The sequence below is a fragment of the Erithacus rubecula genome (genome assembly GCF_903797595.1).
Source record: "Erithacus rubecula genome assembly, chromosome: 9".
NCBI classification, from domain to species: Eukaryota; Metazoa; Chordata; class Aves; order Passeriformes; family Muscicapidae; genus Erithacus; species Erithacus rubecula.
The window spans coordinates 25509703-25527356 of record NC_136660.1 but is presented as its reverse complement, the minus strand read 5'-3'; the positions used below and the strand labels follow the sequence as shown (position 1 = coordinate 25527356).

Below are 17654 nucleotides of genomic sequence, written 5' to 3'. Positions count from 1 at the left end.
AGGGCATTGTCCCTGCCAGCAGGAGCCTGGCCTCATGATGCTGAGTAGGACAAAGGCTCAATTTACCCTGTGAAAGAGCTGAAAACCAGGAAGGGGCCAGAGGCAGCCAAAGCCCATTCTCCCTATCTGAGGCACTGTGGATTTTGGTGCAGTGGGCTGGTCAGCTGCAGGCACAAGTGCTCAGGGCTTAGAGCTGCCTGCCTTCAGCAGGAAGTGCTCTGGGACAGTGTGGAAGTGGGAGGTGTTGGAGCCTTATTCAACAAGAGGAGCACTTCAGATGCCTCAGACATGAATATACTCATTTTGTGTTCCACTTGGCATTTAAGTAAAAGTCTCCTGTGTTGCATATCCACCCTCATGCAACAGAGGAAAAGCAGGGCCTGATGTTTGGAAAAGCCACTTAATGATTCTCCAGCTTTTTGCTGCTGGCAGTGCTCTGCCTGTTTCAGAGGACAATGTACAGTGTGTTGTTCTTTACCAATGGTTTCTGCACTCCAAAAATACAGAAACTCCTGCCTCCTGTCATGCATCAAAATAATCAAAACAAGAATTATAGGGAAGATTCAAACATCTCTCTGAACACAGATCTGCAGAGAGGAGGAGGAACACCATGTACCAAGCCAAATACAGAACCATTTTTTCCAGGACAAGTCACACATGTCAATCAGTGACAGAAGAAAGACTCTTTGAGTGCCTTCCTGGAGGGTGGAAAGGACCCTTTTTTCCCCCACCACCTCCGGTTAAAAAATACAAAATTGGTTGAAATTAAGAGAAGGGGAAAATTGTGGCATTGTCTAAAGTTAGGCAAGAATGTTAAACCACAGATGACTTACTTCATCCTGGAGAGGGAGGAGCTCAGGGAGCTACACAGGCTTCTGGTGTGGAGAGAGTCTTGAAACTGTTGAGAGAAATGCCTTCCTCCAGCCAGAAATGAAGCAATTTTGTATCACACCAAACAATGGCTAGGACAGGTTGATCCTGATATCCTCTGGGGGCTGTACCTGGACAGAGGTGCACAGAAAAGCTTTCCACAACCAAAAGAAAAAAAAAAAATTCCCAACCCAAACCCAGCCCCAAAGCATTTAATTGGGGCCAGGATTTAGGACCATTTAGCACCTACCACTTTTCACAGCAGGCAATTCTATCCATTTGTTCAGCTCCAATTCTTTCTCTGCAAATTCAGCACTTAAGCAGAAGCTGTTTCTCCAGTCCAGTCACAACGGGCAGGATCATCACAATACATATTTATTCTTGTGTGTTGTAGCTGTCAGCCTAAATTGGATCATTTTGGACTCCCCAGGAGAAGGCACAGTGCAGCCTGTCACATTGGTTGCCATGCAGATGCTGTCTGGGGAGGCTGGAGGTGATGTGACATGCTGAGCTCAGTGCAGGAGGTGGCCACACAGCCACAAGTAAACCCTGTCTGGTGGGGGATGCTCATTAAATACTTGGCTGCAAATATTCCCAGTCCTCTCAGGCACCCATGTCAGCTGGACACATTAGAAGAAAAACCAGAGGAGTGACTGACAAGAGTTTTGACTGGCATTTGGGATTAGGACACACTATGAGAGTGGTGCTGTCACATTAAGTATCATCCCATCAATTCTCCAGTGAGCACAGGTCAGTGGGAGATGCAGCCCATCAACAGGCAACAATTGTGGTGATATTTCCTTGCTGTTGAATGCTAATAGCTCAGGCTTGTAGGACTGAACTGCAAAAACATCCAGATACAGAAATTCTCTCTTTTGGCTCCTTAAAGTTTTTTTCTTCTCTTTATAGATTAGAGTTCAAGAAGGGATGTAGAAGTAGAGATGGATTTTATATCAGATTTTGGTTACATCAGGCTTTTGTCTAGAAGATTAATTGCAAGGTTGTTTTAGCTGAAATGTGCATTGCAAAGGATTTATAAAAACAACTGTAATTAAACTTATATTGAAGTATTTTTCTTTTGCTTCCAAACACAAGAACTGGATTGCATCTCTATATAAAGCTACCAGCCAGCTTATTCTGCAGATCTTAAAAATATTCTCTTGCTGTGGGCCTGATTTTTGAAAGGTTCCTCCTAACAATGCAATCTCAGCTTGATTAGCCACAGAGTGCCCATTCCTGAAAAGAGATTTTTCTATTTCAGTTTCTTCTTCCAGCAGGGGATTCCCTCAATCAGCTGCAGAAAAAGATTGAAGAACAGAGTTGGAGGCAGAGAGAGAAGAAAGTGTGGGGGTCAATTCTTTAAAGTCAGAAGGGTTATTTCTCACCAGTTGCTGAATATTTTGTCCAATATTTCCCTGAAGAAAATAAATTGCAGTACTCCAGAAAATTTAACAGGATTACTAGAATTTGAACTTGAGATGCTCTCAAGCCTACTTCTCACACTGGATGAGACCAGCACAAAAGACAGCAATGGGAAGCAAAAGTCAACCAGAGTCATGTGAGAAATGAGACTCACATTTTTAGCAGCAAGAATTATTAACCACTGGAACAAACTACCAAAGGAAGTGGAGGAGTTTCCCTATCCTGGAGTCTTCAAAGCAAAAAATGCTCTTGTCAAATAGGAGTTAGGGGTTTGGACAAAGAATTGCTGGATTAGTTCATCACAGCTTCAAAACCATGAACTGCTTGTGCTGTGCAGACCCAGGAATCACAGGGCTGTCCCGTGATCAGACACACTGGCTGGAACTATTAGCAGCTGGCTGTAGTGTAGCTCAAACGAGGTGTTTGTAACAATTCAGGCTGGCCCCGCTATCCCTGCCCAGGGAGCAGGCAGGACAGCACATCCCGGCATGGGTGTGCTCTGCTGGTTTTCAGCTACAAGTGTTTAAAAGCTGACCAGGGCTCTTTCCTGCCTGCTTGCAACACCAGTCTTCAACTAAATCAATACTTTTAAGGCAAATTTGCAACAGGTCATCAAAGTAACTGATAACTTGCAACATCAAGCGATTAAAAAGTGTCTGAGAACAGAACACCTGGCTTTGACACTGAATCCACCCAGAGATCAAAGCACTTAGAGAAAGGAAAAAGATAAGGAAAAGGACACCATCCCGCAGAGAGGAGGGATTGGAGCCGGCAGGTGTGATCCTGTGTGGGGCTGGAGTCAGGGATCCTGCAGCTCCTGATGCTGCTCTCTGCACCAAGCAGAGCTGGCAGACAGTGCCACTAGCAATATTCTCAGAAGGAACTGAGCTCTCCAGCCCTTACAGTGGGAATGGGGGCCCCTAAAGACACAACAAAGTCAGGATTTCATCTCAGAATGGCCACTGCTATCTAAAAGGATGAGGTTCATATACAGCTGACACAATATACTAGAAAAATTCTTCCAGCCTCAACACGTCTGAATGACAGAGAATTGGTCCCTGGCAGGATCCCATCAGCACAATTCCCCATGGTTCCCCTACCTGCCCCTCTGTAGCTCCAGGGCCCAAACACAAGGAATGCAGCTCAGATCCTCAGACACAGAAAAATGGGGAGAAATTTGCATATTTATATCTCTTAGGATTACAGCCCACTTGAGACCAACAGCTGTCTAAACAGTCTCTGAAGTACAGCTCTGCTTCCACCCAAACTAAGGACTACCTCGTCCTGACAGGGACATGCTCTCAGCTTCCCTTCTCTTGCATCTGGTGTGAAGAGCACTCAAATGTGAGAGCTCACAAGTCTCTTGCTTGTCCATGGGCAGAACGATCACCAGTGCACAAACTATTAACTGAATCTATATTAATTTCCCATGTCTAAGAATTTGAGTGGGTGCAATGCAAAAGTCCTTCAGCAGGTTCTCCTCTATCAAGTAGGAGAAATCCCCTACTGCCATACTAGAAACAAACAAAACCCAGCTGGGTTATGGTTGTACTTCCAACCAAGCCTCAGCCTTTGACTAACACTCTCCTAAAGGTCTGGCCACATTTGTGCCCCTGCACTTACATCAAGACACCTCTGCAGTTCAGCTTTCCTCTGTCCCTCGTCCATGGCAAACCTCCACACAGGAAAAGAGATCCCTAAGCACAGCAGCCTGCAGGTCCTCTACTGCAGCAGCTCTAAGGACACGTATTCCAGTTTAGGCAGGCCATGACTGAAATCTCAGTTACCTTTGATATCACTCAAGCAAATTTGGGAGGGCTTCATTGTTCATCTAGAGCTCAGTGTCACTTACAGAGCTGTGTCAGTCTCCCAGATCGTGTTGTTTTGGTAAGGATTTTTGCAAACACCAACCCTTTTCACTTTAATTCAGAGTGCCTTCCAGCAGGGCTGACATGCTCTCCTGGGCAGGGGAAATATTTCATTTTCTCCAAGGCTTCAGCTTGCAGGATTGCTGGAGTTTGAACAGTGTGTATAACTCATACTTCCCATGGTTCTTTCAGATTCTCAAATGACACAAATTCACTTTGCCTTCGTCCTCTGGGAAGGAGCCAGAGAAGCTCAGCCTGCAGAGATCCAGGGCACCATGGAAAGTCCTGCCAGGGCAAGGGAGCAGAGACAGCAGCAACCATACAAACATTTCAATCTGTTTATCATGCCTGATAAGATTTCTTCAGCCATGTAAACTGTCAAGAGTGGAATCTCAAAAGCAATGATGAAAGGGGTCTGCAAGCACAGGTAATCTCCAGGACACCTTACTGCACCCAGGTGCTGCTGCCCACCCACCTCCTCAGCTGCTCCTCACTATAGATTACCCAGCAATTGCTTGCCCAGGGCAACAGCAGCTAGACATTACATGGTTTTGTGAATCTTCTGATGCAACTTAATTGCTGGAAACAAAGAAGAGTCTTCTCCCTAAAAGTTTGTGGAGTTTCCAGGGATCATATGCATATTGGGGCTCTCCTTACAGTTTGTGAGCATAGAATGAAAGCATCACTAGTGGAAAGAGACATGGAGAGAGGCAGTGCCAGAGATGAAGTGATAAGAAAAGCAGGGTGTCATCATCCACCTGATCCTGCAATCATTATCTTGGATAGCAATTCCCACTGCTTTCATCAGGTACTCAGGCAAAAGGAGGAATGTGGGATCTGGCCCAGCATGTGTGATGATATCAGTGGCTCATTGTCACGGAGCTGGGAATTACTGCCAGCATGTTAACAACCCCTGCCACCCACACTTTAATTCTGTAACATCACATTCTCTAGAGAGTCGCGCTGCTACACCCTGCTCAAAACACCAAAAAAGGTTCAGTGGAGAGTCCCCAACTTGGGGGCTCCTCCTGCCAGTCAAACCCCTTTGAGCTCCTAGCCAACCAAGCCAACCAAGCCATAGGGTTCCTGTGTGCCAAAGCCCACGGCAGGGCTCAGCAGCCAGAGGCGTGGGGAGGAAAGATTAGTCAGCAGGCAGAGTGGCTGGGCTCCCCAGCCCCTTGATTTGTTTGTCTGATTGCAAATATGATGCAACCTGACAGCAGCACAAGGGTGCAGGGGTTTCATTATACACCCACACACCACCTACATTTTGTGCCCCTGACCCACTGAGGTCCAGCACACCTGCAGCACAGACAAACATCAGCAGGTTTGGGAGCATTGAGCCCACAGCTGTATTTCTTGGCACTACACAGATCATAGTCAGACAGCCTGACTGCCTTCCTTAAAAAAAAAAACCCTGAATTACATAAGAAAGAGGAAAGAGCTTTCATCATCTTTCACCATTCATACCTGAGCTTTCTCACTCTCAAGGCAGAGGAGCAATGGTTCTTGCTGAGAATCAGCCTGGGAGGTTGTGGACATATGCAGGACACTCACACAGAGAACAAACTCATGCATCACCAGTTTTGCTATTGTTGCTGCAGTTCTGGGCCTAGAAACATTCCTCATCCCTGTTTATTAATAGGCACTGACAGCCCCTCAGCTCGCAGAGCTTCACTCTTTCCAGTGAGGAGAGAAGCAGCCACACCACTGGTGCAGATGCAGCATTCCCAGTGAATGCCACCCTCCCCACTTCTCAGTAATGTTCCCAATGACTCTGCAGTGAGCAAACAGCTCTCAACATGAAAGCAAAGAGGAAAGGACACAGTCTGAATTTGCTTGTGGTCAACAGCAATCTTTACCTCTCACTACTACTCTTCATATGTTAATCAACCCTCCATTTTCTCCCCCACTCTTCCCAGGTGGACTCTCTCATGGGTTTGTAAGAGCCTCACCCTCATTAGGGCAATTAATTAGATGGAGAAACATACCAATAAAGAACCCCAAACCCAAATAAGCTTTGTATTCTCTTCCAGTATTTACTGTACCAGGCTTTGTTGAGATTTGTGTTTTTCTGTTGTGTGTACAACTCTCTCTGGCTGGTTTCACCCCCTGCCCACTGATTCTTGATGGATACATCCAAACACAAGGGCAAGAAGTGACATTGCTTTAGGCCAGGTTGTTTGTCAAGGCTTTCTGAGTGCTCTTCCAGTCAAGGCCCTCTGAAGCCCCACCTGGCAAGAGGCTGTTTATTCCTCAGGCACTGGGGCCTTGGCTGAGGAACAGCCCTGGTGTCTAGCATGACATATCTACCACTGGACCTCCCTTCTGCTGGCCCATGACCAGACTGCCCAGAGTGTTTGAGCTCAGACACAAGCAATTTCCTAACTCACCAAAACTACACTGCCACCTGACCAGCACCCAGGCACTGTAAAGTTCAGCACACATCTGCTGTCTCTTTGGTACCTCAGCACCTTCTCAGATCTGTAGGATCTCTCCCTGGTTGCCCTTCCTCAGTGAAGCACATTGGGAAGAACAGAGTAACAGCCCATAAAATCTGTGTCCCTCTCCTTCAAAGAGCTCTCCTTTACAAAACTGCCTGAAGAAATGAGGTATTTTAGACCCTTTGCACTGCACTGACAGCTCACCAGGGTAGCACTTAAACCAGCATGTCCATCTCCTGGGTGGTCTAGCCTTCTGCATGCTCCAATTGTGTAAAGAATTAAACCAGGGGAGTGAAACCACAGACGAAAGAATACTTACTAGCCAAAAAAGATGTGGGGGAGGTAAATTAGAGACTGGACTCTGAAAGCAAATGAGACAGGGCAAATGAGTGGCTGCAGAGAAAGGGCTGCCTTGGCAGAGAGAGGAGCACTCTGGAAGGGGACAAGTCTGTCACCTGGAGACTTGCAGATCAAGGTGAATGAAACACAGGCTCTCAGACCTGAAAGAACGTGGTAGGTAAACAGAAGCTGGAAATAAGCACAAAGCCACAGGTTGCCTTTCAAACCTGGTATTCAAAATGAACAACACAGCAAAGTCAACAAGCTCCTGAGAGTACCTGGTTTCCAGGCAGTTGTGTCTACAAACTCATAATGCACTCAGGCACTGTGGGAGAGCTGAACCCAGGCTGAGGTCACTGCTGTGCAAACACTGCAGGGCTCAGGCAGTGGAAAGCTCCAGAAACCAGCCCCCACCATTTGCATTGCACTGGAACAATGCAAACCCACAGCTATGACCCTGCTCTGTCATGTGTGGGGCTTTATAGGGGCACCCCATACTGCACCCTCCCTGCTCATGTGACAGAGTGCCTGGGCAGGGTGTGTGGGGGACAGAGCTCTCAACCCTGCATGCAAGGGAAGCCCTAATTCATGCCATTGTTACTGGTGCCTGTCCAGATTTCTCCATGGCTGCTGGTGGGGTTTGGCAGCTTCTCCTTGTGGCTGGGGTCTCCTCCTCCCTGTGCCACTGCATCAGCCTCACAGAGCCCTGAAGGTGGGCAGCAGGGTGGAGAGCTTCAAACACTCACCCCAGGCCTGCACACACCCCCCATGGCTCTAATTGGCAACAGATGAATCCAGACTGTTTCCTGAGAGACAAGAGTTTCAACAATCCCTAAAGCCTCTTAGGCAGCAGCAATATCCTAAATGGGAGCTTTATTCCCCTGAACTGCTCAACAGAGCCTGTATTCAGACATGAAATGCTGGAACACTCACTCAGGAGCCCCCTTGGGACAGGAAATCTTCCCTGTATGTGTCCTGGATCGTACCTGGGGAGCTGCAGAAAAGTCTCCCACTGTAAAGGCCAGAGGGAATGAGATGCCCCAAACCAGAAAGATCCTTCTTGGGTTCAGAGGCTCCCCTTGAGCTCTGGACTTTCAAACCTCACTTATTCTCCCTGTTGATGGGGGCTACATTTATGTCCTGTGTCCTCTGCACAGGGGGCAGTGGCACATGAACATGTCCAGGGCTGGTAATAAAATCCAGGAGTGACCCTTGGTGCTTTCTAGGAAGCCAGAGGCTTCTCTACACCTGCAAACAGGGAAGAGGAAAGGCAAAGCACACTCTGCCCCTGTCTTGCACAAAGGGCTTATTGCTGATGGAGGGGCAGGAATGAATCTGTGTTTGCTGCAGCCACCTCCTCTGAGTTTCACACACCTCATGACCCTGTTCCTGGCCTCCTCTGGCCAGGGATGCACAGTCCCTGCTGGGAAGAGTGAAGAAGCCAGTAGCTGACAAGGATTCACGTGAGCTTGCAGCATTCCTGCAGAAGCTCTTCTAATCTCTGTGACCTCAGTGGGTGGATGGCAGCCAATTGCCATCACTACATCCTTAGCAGACTTCAGCTGCAAAGCCAAGGTGGTGTTACCACTGAGAGAGTTAAAAAGGGAAAAAAAAAAAAAAAAGAAAAAGGAAAGAGAATAAAAAACCCCAACTCACCTGGCCAGTCTAACTGCATTTGGTTGATCTGATTTCAGGCGTCTGCTAAGACACAGCATGCCTATTTATCATAATCAGCTTAGGGCACAAGGACAGTGTTAACTAGGCTTTACTGGATTAAAACCTGCCAACTAATTCATAGCACCTACCCAACCAGTACAAGTGGGCTTGTACACAGTCTTTGTGCTTTGTCTTAAACATTTTAACTGGCATTAAATAAAAGCACCTGCATAAGGTGGAAGGTTACAATGGCCCTATTGATCCATCAGCATTAGGAGCAAGAAAAGGGCTTGGCAAATAGAGTCTCATGGTCCAAGTGCAGGCAGGTTAACATAGAGCAGAGCTATAAAAGCTCTGAGCACTAAGGCTGTGTCTTGATGTATTCCTGCCCATTCAAACTGCTCAAGACTCACTCTGAAATCATCAGCCATATACCTTAGAATCAGCTGTAGGATTTAAACTAGACTGGAATTTGCAGATAAAACTTGGTTAAGTTAGCCTGGAAGTGTAATATAAATGGATACTTTGAGGGTCTAGGTATAAAGTAATGCAATATCTATTTTAAGTCCCAAAGAGCAGAATCACATCAGATAGTACTAGAGTGAGCAAAAAAGGGAATTTCACTGTTCATAAGAAAGGAAATGTAAAAATAGAAATAATGCTTAGAAAAATCCATAAGAGAAATCCCCACAGTAGAGCATGGCTGGAAACCCTTAATGCCCATGACAACACCCCTGAGCAAACCCAAGTCTCCCTGCCTTCTGGGCTGTGGAGCCTTACACATATTATACCTGCCACCTGAGACTGTTTGCAGTGCCTGTAAAGCAGAAGAGAGTCAATGGAAATAATTAAGGTGCTTCCCGAGAAGGTGATTACACTATGGAGAATTACTGCATTTTACAGTAAACTTCTGCTGGTCCTTGGATCAACTGAGATAAGTTTGACAAGAACCAGCCATTCCTAAATGCTAGGAATCCTGGTTAAGAAAAAAACCCAACACCCCCAAATCCAAATGCCTTCCTGCCATGGATATTATCTCATCCATTTTTCTCAAGGAAGCAGTGTCCAGACCATGAAGTGGAAAGGGCTGCTGCTTTACCAGTGGGTTACTGAGCTGTACTGAACCCCCTACCCAACCCTCTAATCACACCTCCACTTGTACACAGGTTCCTTACTGCTGCAGGGTTCTGTGTATTTGACCACAACACCCCATGTGGCAGGACCTGACAAGCTTTTGACTGGCTGGTGAGATGCTCTGCAAGCCCAGCTCCTGTGGTCCTACAGGTTACCTCAAGACTGCTGCTTTGATTAAAGACAAATGCAAACCATGTCCCCTGAAGGCTTCAACATAAAAAGGAAGTAGGAGCCCCAGTGTACTCTCTTTGCATGGAAAACACACACTGAGGGACAAGGGGAAGTGGGTTGACTCGGGAATTTTACATGTTTGAGGTCAGCAGAGCTTGTATTTGTGCATTGACACATTAGATAATTAAATGCAGGCAGAGTCAGGTGTTTGCTGTAAGCTTCTCCTTCCTCCATTTAAGCCTCCACCTCCTAAAACAGGAGATGACCTTTGATTTCTCAGCAACACCCATATCCTTATTCAAAGGCAGGAGCTGCTCCTCACTGGAGTGGTCAGGGGGTTACTGCAGCTCCTACCCACATCCTGTAACACAATGACTGTGACTTCCCTCCAGTGGGCCCTGCTCCTTCAGCCACAGAAATCCCTGGATCCTGGAACAGAGAAATGAATGTAGATGAGTCAAAGTAAAATGGTACAAAATGGCAAAACAAACAAAAAAAGGCCCAGGAATACATTAAGCCATTCTGAGGATCTACAGGATGACCAAAGACTTCATGCATTAACATCCCTCTTTAGCCAGCTGAGTCCTTAGAGTTGTCAGTGCTGTTTGTCTTCATCCAGTTACATCCCAGCAGGAAGATTAGGAAATGGTAAAGGGGAGGATCATAACAAGGCACTAAGCCTGGTATTACTGACTCCATGAATTCAATCTGCATGTTCCAGAGTGAGTCCCTTGGCAAGACTTACCAGAAGCCAACTCAAGGACTGAGCCCTATCACTTGGCTCTCTTTCTTTTCAGTGGGATAAGATCTTCTCTGCAGTGGCAGATCAATCATATTTACTGCCCTGTTTATGCTGCTGCTTAATTTGCACATATGCAATGTAATGAGTTAAGTGTCCAGCTGCTGCCCCTGAGCAGCAGTCAAGCAGCCTTTGCTGCAGCTGGAACTGGAGGGATGCAGGCCAGAGCAGGAGGTGGATGGCATCACCCCAAATACCTTTTCTTTCCCACATATTCATGCTGCTACTGGCACATTTACTCCTGCAATCACTGTTCCCTTGTGACTCAAGCAACACAAAGCAGACCTGGCTCCTCTGCAACACCCATATCCAACAAGAAGTTGGTCCCTGTGTTAGGCACCTTTCCAACAAGAAGCCTTCTCCCCCATTCCTTAACTCCTCACATTCCCACTGACACCCCTGTTGCCAGTGTGCCCAGTGTGGCATCATCAGCTAGGGCAGTGCAGCTGCAGAGTCAGGGATGCTGACATGGCCAGGAGGACACATCCTGCTCTCAGCAGAGGTCAGAGCCCTGTTACAGCTCAAGGCAGCTTGCTAAACCTTACCTGGGAGGCCTCAGAACACTGTAATGGGGAGCTGCAGGGTAGTCAGCAAGATCTGAATAAGCATAAAGGTCTGAACAGTGGATTTTTTTCCTCTCTTGCTTTCTGAATTTCTCCCCACCCTGCATTTCAGTTTCCTCAGACGTACTAAGGGGTCAGTGGTGCTCAGAGCACAAGCTACTCTAAGCTGACAAAGTGCTTCTTCTGGAAAGCTTGAGCACAGCACAGGAGATATTTATTGAACCTCAAAAGCAGCACATGGTATGTGATGTTTAATATTCATGAAAAATGTCTGGACTTTCTGAACTGGGGCACTGTAAAGTCACACCCTGCCAATGGATCTCCTGTATGCACTGGTACTGCAGGAGTGTGGGAGGACTCATCACTCAGTCATGCAAGAGGCTGAGGATTGTTATGATTAATCTTTCTCCATGATGTGGAGGTATAAGGGACTCCAGCCTCTGACCAGACTGGCAGAAAGCCAGATCCTGGATAAACAGAGACCCAAAAGACCATTTTTGTCTCAAGGCATTTATAACCTAAGATGGTCAACAGGAATCATGTATGCAGCAGTGGAGAATCCAAAAGGAAAGGTGTACTAATTACATATTGAATGTGGAAAATACCCATGGCTACTGCCAAGTCAACTTTGCATACCACAGTGAAGAGCTTTGGGGCAATAGAGCTAATGGTAATTTGTAATGCCCATATAAAATGGATCCAACCTCCTTCCCAGGCTGGGGCTATGCACTCCAGCATTCCCAGGGTTAGGAATAGAAAGCACTAGTTAGCCCTTCTGTAAACCCTGCCCAACACCTGCCTCTGGCAGAACATGCTCAGCCAGGCAACCTGCCCTCCCACCACCTCCTCCAGCCTTGAGCTGAGCACAGAGCCATCCTTCCCACCCAAGAGGCTGCTGGTGGAGGACATGGACACTTCAGGGGAACATTTTACAGATCCACTGATTTAGCAGCCAGTGGCTTTCCCCCAGCCTCAGCACAGCATGAGCTTAGTGGCAACTTCTGTGCAGCAGAGCAGTGTGAACTGAGCTCCTCTCAGCTCACAGACTGAAGCAGATGGAAAAAGATGTGCCCCAAGTGCCCTCGACAGCTCCTGTTCACACCAGCAGCACGTGAGCCATACTGGCAAACCAGGCAGCCACCTACCAGAAATAAATACAATTTCACAGCAGTGAAACTGTACAGATGGAAAGTTCCTGTTTTATCTGTGGCACTGTCTGGGATTGTTCCAACACTAGACAGATCACTTGTTGTTGGGTTCTTTTTGATGTACTTTCTTTAAAAAAAATCCCTTAATAGCAGCCTAAATTAGACTACAGAGAGGAAGACTTCAAAATAGGAAAATCCAAACCACTTCTGTTTCTGAGTTGCAGAGGAACTCTTGAAAAAAAATAAATCAGACTTAAAAAAAATTCCAACCCAAAACCAGTGTACTGTTCACCTTTCATACTCTGTTTCAGGTGCTCAGGTACCAATTTCCTCTCCTAAATAGGCTTTCCCAGGACTGAGTAGGCAAGCTCAAAACCCAGTCAATGACTCCATCACTGTTGTGAGCTTCCTAAAATCTCTTACAAGGCAGTGATTCATGGAATAATTCTTTCACCTGACAAATAATATTTGCAGAGAGGGTGGACAGGCTGTCAGATGACCAGTGCTTTGTTCCTGAATCTGTTTGTGACTTTGTATAATTTTTATGTACCTGTCAGTAACCCAATTTTCACCTCTCCATTTCTGTCACTTTACCCCAGTTTTCCTTTCTAATGGGTTAAATTGTCTCGTGCCATCTTCTCCATAATGGGGCTGAGCTGTGGTTCCTGGAAGCTGCTATCCTGCTTTCCCTTTCCAAATGAAAGGTGGAACACAATTTAATTTCCCTCTCTTTAAAATGTCATAAAGCCTCTTAATTCTCCTCCTTTGAGAGCTGGGTGCTATTTTTATGTCATTAAATAGGTACAGTGAGAGAATAAGTCCTTAAAAGTCATTACTTAAATCAGAGGGATGTGGGTTTGCAATGGCTTAGAAAGGCTGGGACCAAAACCTCTCCTAAGCAGAGATTTGAGCAATGCTCCAAACATCCTTTGTTTAGAGGAAAACCCTTTCATTAATATCTTATACAATACAAAGCCTTTTGCTGTTTTTTGGTGGTGGGGAGAACAAAAGTTATTACAGTTATATAAGCAAGATACCAAAATAACTTTTTTTTTTTTTTTTTAATAAGGAAACATGAGAATTGGAGGCTTTTATTTTTAATACAGAAAGAGCCTCAAACTAAAAGAATTCAGCATGAAAACAACCACCCTGAGACAGACCAAAGACCCTTCTAACCCATCAGTATCCTGTCTCCAGCAGTTGCCTAAAGGAAAAGTGTGAGGTGGAACAGGCAGCAAAGCTTCCCCAGCACGCTCTCCCCTTGATGCCCAAGGGTTTCCTGAGTCAGACACTGTGCTGATGTCTAACCACCCATGAGAGACTTGTTTTGCTCTGACCCATCTCCCTGCAGACCCAGGGTTGGTGAAATGTGAGATTCCTGCAGAAGGGCAGGAGCATGAGAGCCAAGCCTTTGTACCAGTGCAGGAACACTCCTGCTGCCCTTGAGATGCTGCAAAGTCTCTGCTGTGATGAAACCCCTCTCATACCTGCCCACCACCTCCTGACATGAGCCAAACCCCCACAAATCATCTGGGATTTTCCTTCCTGAGGACCTCCCTCCTCAGCCACTACCTTCAGCAGGAACAGAAACAGGTCAATACAGAGAAACTACTGAAAATTCCACCCTTCATTAGCAGTTGCTTATAATATTGGCTCATCCTGAGTCAGGACATAGCTCTACCCAGTAACCCACATATTGTACACAGGATATGTTTGCACTGCAATCAAAGAAATAATTATTGAGATGGTTGCTACAACCAGACGTTATATAATAGTTGTGGCTAGTCTTACTGGCTACATTGGTCACATTCAGTATTTCCATGCTGATAACTTAAGAGTAACAGGAAACAAACAAGCAAAACCCCCACAGAAATCCAGTCAATAAAAACCTCTCCAAACATGCTTGTTTCAATGCTGCTGTTCAGCCTCCCAGCTTCCTCCTGTATATCTCACTAGAGCATCTGGAGCACTTGCTGGGACCATCTCTGACCAGATTTTGAAAACATTTCAATGCAGAGAACCAGAACAGGATATCAAGTCAGGGTTTCTAAAGCATTGGACTTTTTAAGATCAATAAATTAATACAGTAATTTTAAGCCTGGGTTGAGCTCCCAGAGGAGCTGTGCCATTAGGGTGAGATCTCTCTTCTGCCTATTCCTGGCACTTTGGAGTTTCATCTTTCCCTGTTGTGTAAGTTTCTAAACAAAGGAATCTCTAGAGAATGACTTACTCCTTTTTAAGATGGCAGCTAAGAAGAAAATGGAACAGATTTTTTGCAGGTGGTTCTCTCCTTTAACTACAGCAGGATTTGTATAACTGGTTTAAACCTCATGTTTGGGTGATTAACAGTAGCTAAGAAGAATTCATTACTAGGTGCCCACAGTTGTGTTTTAGATGTGATTGCAGTACTGACAACTTCAGGTCTGCTTTTACATAACAGGACTTTGATTTTGAGATGTTTTTGGAAACAGCCTTCTAAATATCTATCAGCTATGAGTGGAGTGAGGGATGGGATGCAGTCTTCTTGTTCCATCTTTTGCCCATCAAAGCATCCTATGAGAACACCTACCTGCTAATTATGGGTATGTACACAGGCCCACTGTATTTGGTTTTACCATGTTATTACAATGTTGTACCTGACAGGGTGAGCTGGGAGGTCAGGGCTGCAGATTTGTAAACAGGAACAAAACTGGGAAATCTTGAAGACAACTATAAAGCAGAGTTTTTCCACTCAAAGTTTGATCTATTATTGTAATGAATGTTGCATCCTGCAACAGGAAGATAGAAAAATAACAGGAAGGATTCCAAGGAGAAGAGGACAAACCTGCACTCAGAGGGAGCTGGGCAAGGAAAGTCTTTGCAAGCTCATCAGCTTGGACTGAAAAATGGGTTTCAGCTCACCCTGCATAATGTGATTTGTATCCTGTCCAGAGCAATCATTAGGTGAGGTAGTTATCTGGCTCTGCTATGTATCATGCTACAGGTGCAAGGTCTGGAGCCCCATATAATTGCATAGATCTGCATAGATCTAGGTTTAGCTTATCACCATTTTTTCCGTTAGCTCTCAAAAGAGCAAAGAGTGCTTTGCAGCTGCACTGGGCTGAGCTGTGCAGCCAGCATTGCTCTCTCAGCAATCCCCCTGTCAGGGTAAGGAAGCACTATGGGCTAGTGAGTCCTGAGAAAGGGATGCCCAGCACCCAGCTGCAAAGACTAAGACAGATCCAGTACTTTGAAGAAAAAACAAGCAGTAGATAAGGAGCACTCACTAGCTAACCTTCATTCATGGGGCACCTTGTCCTTGACAACACCTTTATACAACAATAGCTCTCTGGCCTCCAGCCCCATGTGGGGACTGATGCGTGGAGAGGACATGGGGTTTGCCCAAGGTCTCACAGAGCAGTGGCAGTGCTGGTACTGCACCTACATGATGTGAACCCCTGTCCCAGGCTTTAGCCACAAAAACATCACTGTTACGTACTTAGGCTGCCTTGGCAAGGGGAGATGAGTTTGTTTAAAAGCTGCTGCCAAAGCCATGCCCTCGAGGCTTGTTTTGGCAAGCCCATCCCAGGGAGGTTCGCAGCAGCCCGTGCGAGGGGCACACGCTCCCGACGCTCAGCCAGGCTCTGTGGCTGTGCCCCGGCACAGCTCAGCACCCGCAGCCCTGCCAAACCCTGCCGGATACTGCTTGGGGCAGTGTGTCACTGCGTCCCACTAACCACGGCTCACCTGCCCTGGCAGAGTGACCCACACTGCTCTAATCTGCAAATCGTTCAGCCTAACGCAATCCCCACTGGGATGGCCAGTAATTAACCGTGCTAACCATGGGTGGAGTGCAGGGTGGAACCTCTGGGCGAGCAAATAAAACCAGGACACTGAAACCAGGCTGGCACCCTTCTAGCAATGTCACCTCTGCAGCCAGCAGCCCGATTTCCCCATCAGGATCCATGGACACCCTGAGCTTGCAGCTGTGACAGAGGTGACTCATGTAGCTGGGCATGCTGACGTGAGGAAGGGCTGGCACTGTGCAATTCAAAGAGCACATAAATCACAGAATCATAGAATGGTTTGGGTTGCAAGCAACCCTAAAGTTCATCTCGTTCCTTCTTGTCCTGTGCTTTACTAGAGGCGTCTTGTGAAAATTCTCTCCCCAGCCTCCTCGCAGCCCGTTTAGGTCCTGGAATGTGATAAAAGTCCTCCCCTGAAGCCTTTTCTTCTCCAGGCTGAACCACTCCAACTCTCTCAGCCTGTCTTTAGAGAAGAGGTGCTCCAGCCATCCAAGCTTTTATATGGCTTCCTCTGGATCTGCTTTAAGAGGTCCATGCCCTTATTATGTTGTGGTGCTGCAGCCTTAGCCAGGGGCGGCATAGCCAGCCAAAAATGTGGACTAGGAGAAAGGAACAGTTTATACTCAGAGCTGCTGTTCAGTATAGCAATTATGTCAAGACAGACACAACTGGCACCAATACCAGTCTTTTACTAAAAATTTCTCATGCTTTCTCTCAATGGACTTCTTTCAGGGAACTCTGACTCCTTTCCTCATAGGCAGCTCCACACATCACTGACTTCTTTCCTCATATGCTGCTTCACACAGCACTGACTCCTTCTCTCCTCTCTGCGAGTTTCCTTCTGCATGACTGGCTAAACCCAAACCCATCCCTTACCCAGGCAATTAACCCTGTCTGTTCCTCACACAGCATTATCTCACCTTGGCTGTCCCTTGCATGACCACATGTCCCTCCCTGCTCACAGCACAGCCAGCAGCCTCCATCCCAAACTGCAGCAGACTCTCAGTATCAAGCTCTAATTGCAACTTACTCTCAATTAGCTAGCCCACTCTTTTATAACACCCATCCTCATTGGGCAGGCAAGGCTGTCTCCACTTCTGGGCAATCAGTACAGCCATAATTCATTGGGAAAGATTGCCTTCTGCACTATCCTTACAAACTATTCTCCTACACTTCAGTAGCAAATCAGACAGAAGTTTCTGTTGTCGATGGAGCAGCTTGTTTCCTCTTCAGAAGCCCATATTTTGGGTGTCACAATATGCAGGGGCTTGGTGAGGGAGGTTGGGAGTGTCAATTCAATCTTAAGAGTCTGTGAAGAACAGAGATGTCAGTGAAGTCCAGGAGAAATTATGACTTTAGAAGGGTTGGGGTACTGATGCCAGATTAGTGTTTGCATGCACCAAAGTGTCCCCTCTGAATCCAAACCCATGATGGTGTAGGAAAGTTTGGATTTAT

The 17654-nt window shown here is 46.5% G+C and overlaps 1 long non-coding RNA gene across 1 annotated transcript; it reads right to left on the bottom strand.

The window, feature by feature from the left end:
• Positions 1-966: 966 nt before the first annotated feature.
• Positions 967-17196, bottom strand: LOC306805025. Its single transcript, XR_013775090.1, has 3 exons — positions 17120-17196; positions 1121-1490; positions 967-1001 (listed from the first exon to the last, which is right to left on the bottom strand). It is a non-coding gene; the product is annotated as an uncharacterized lncRNA (long non-coding RNA).
• Positions 17197-17654: the final 458 nt, after the last annotated feature.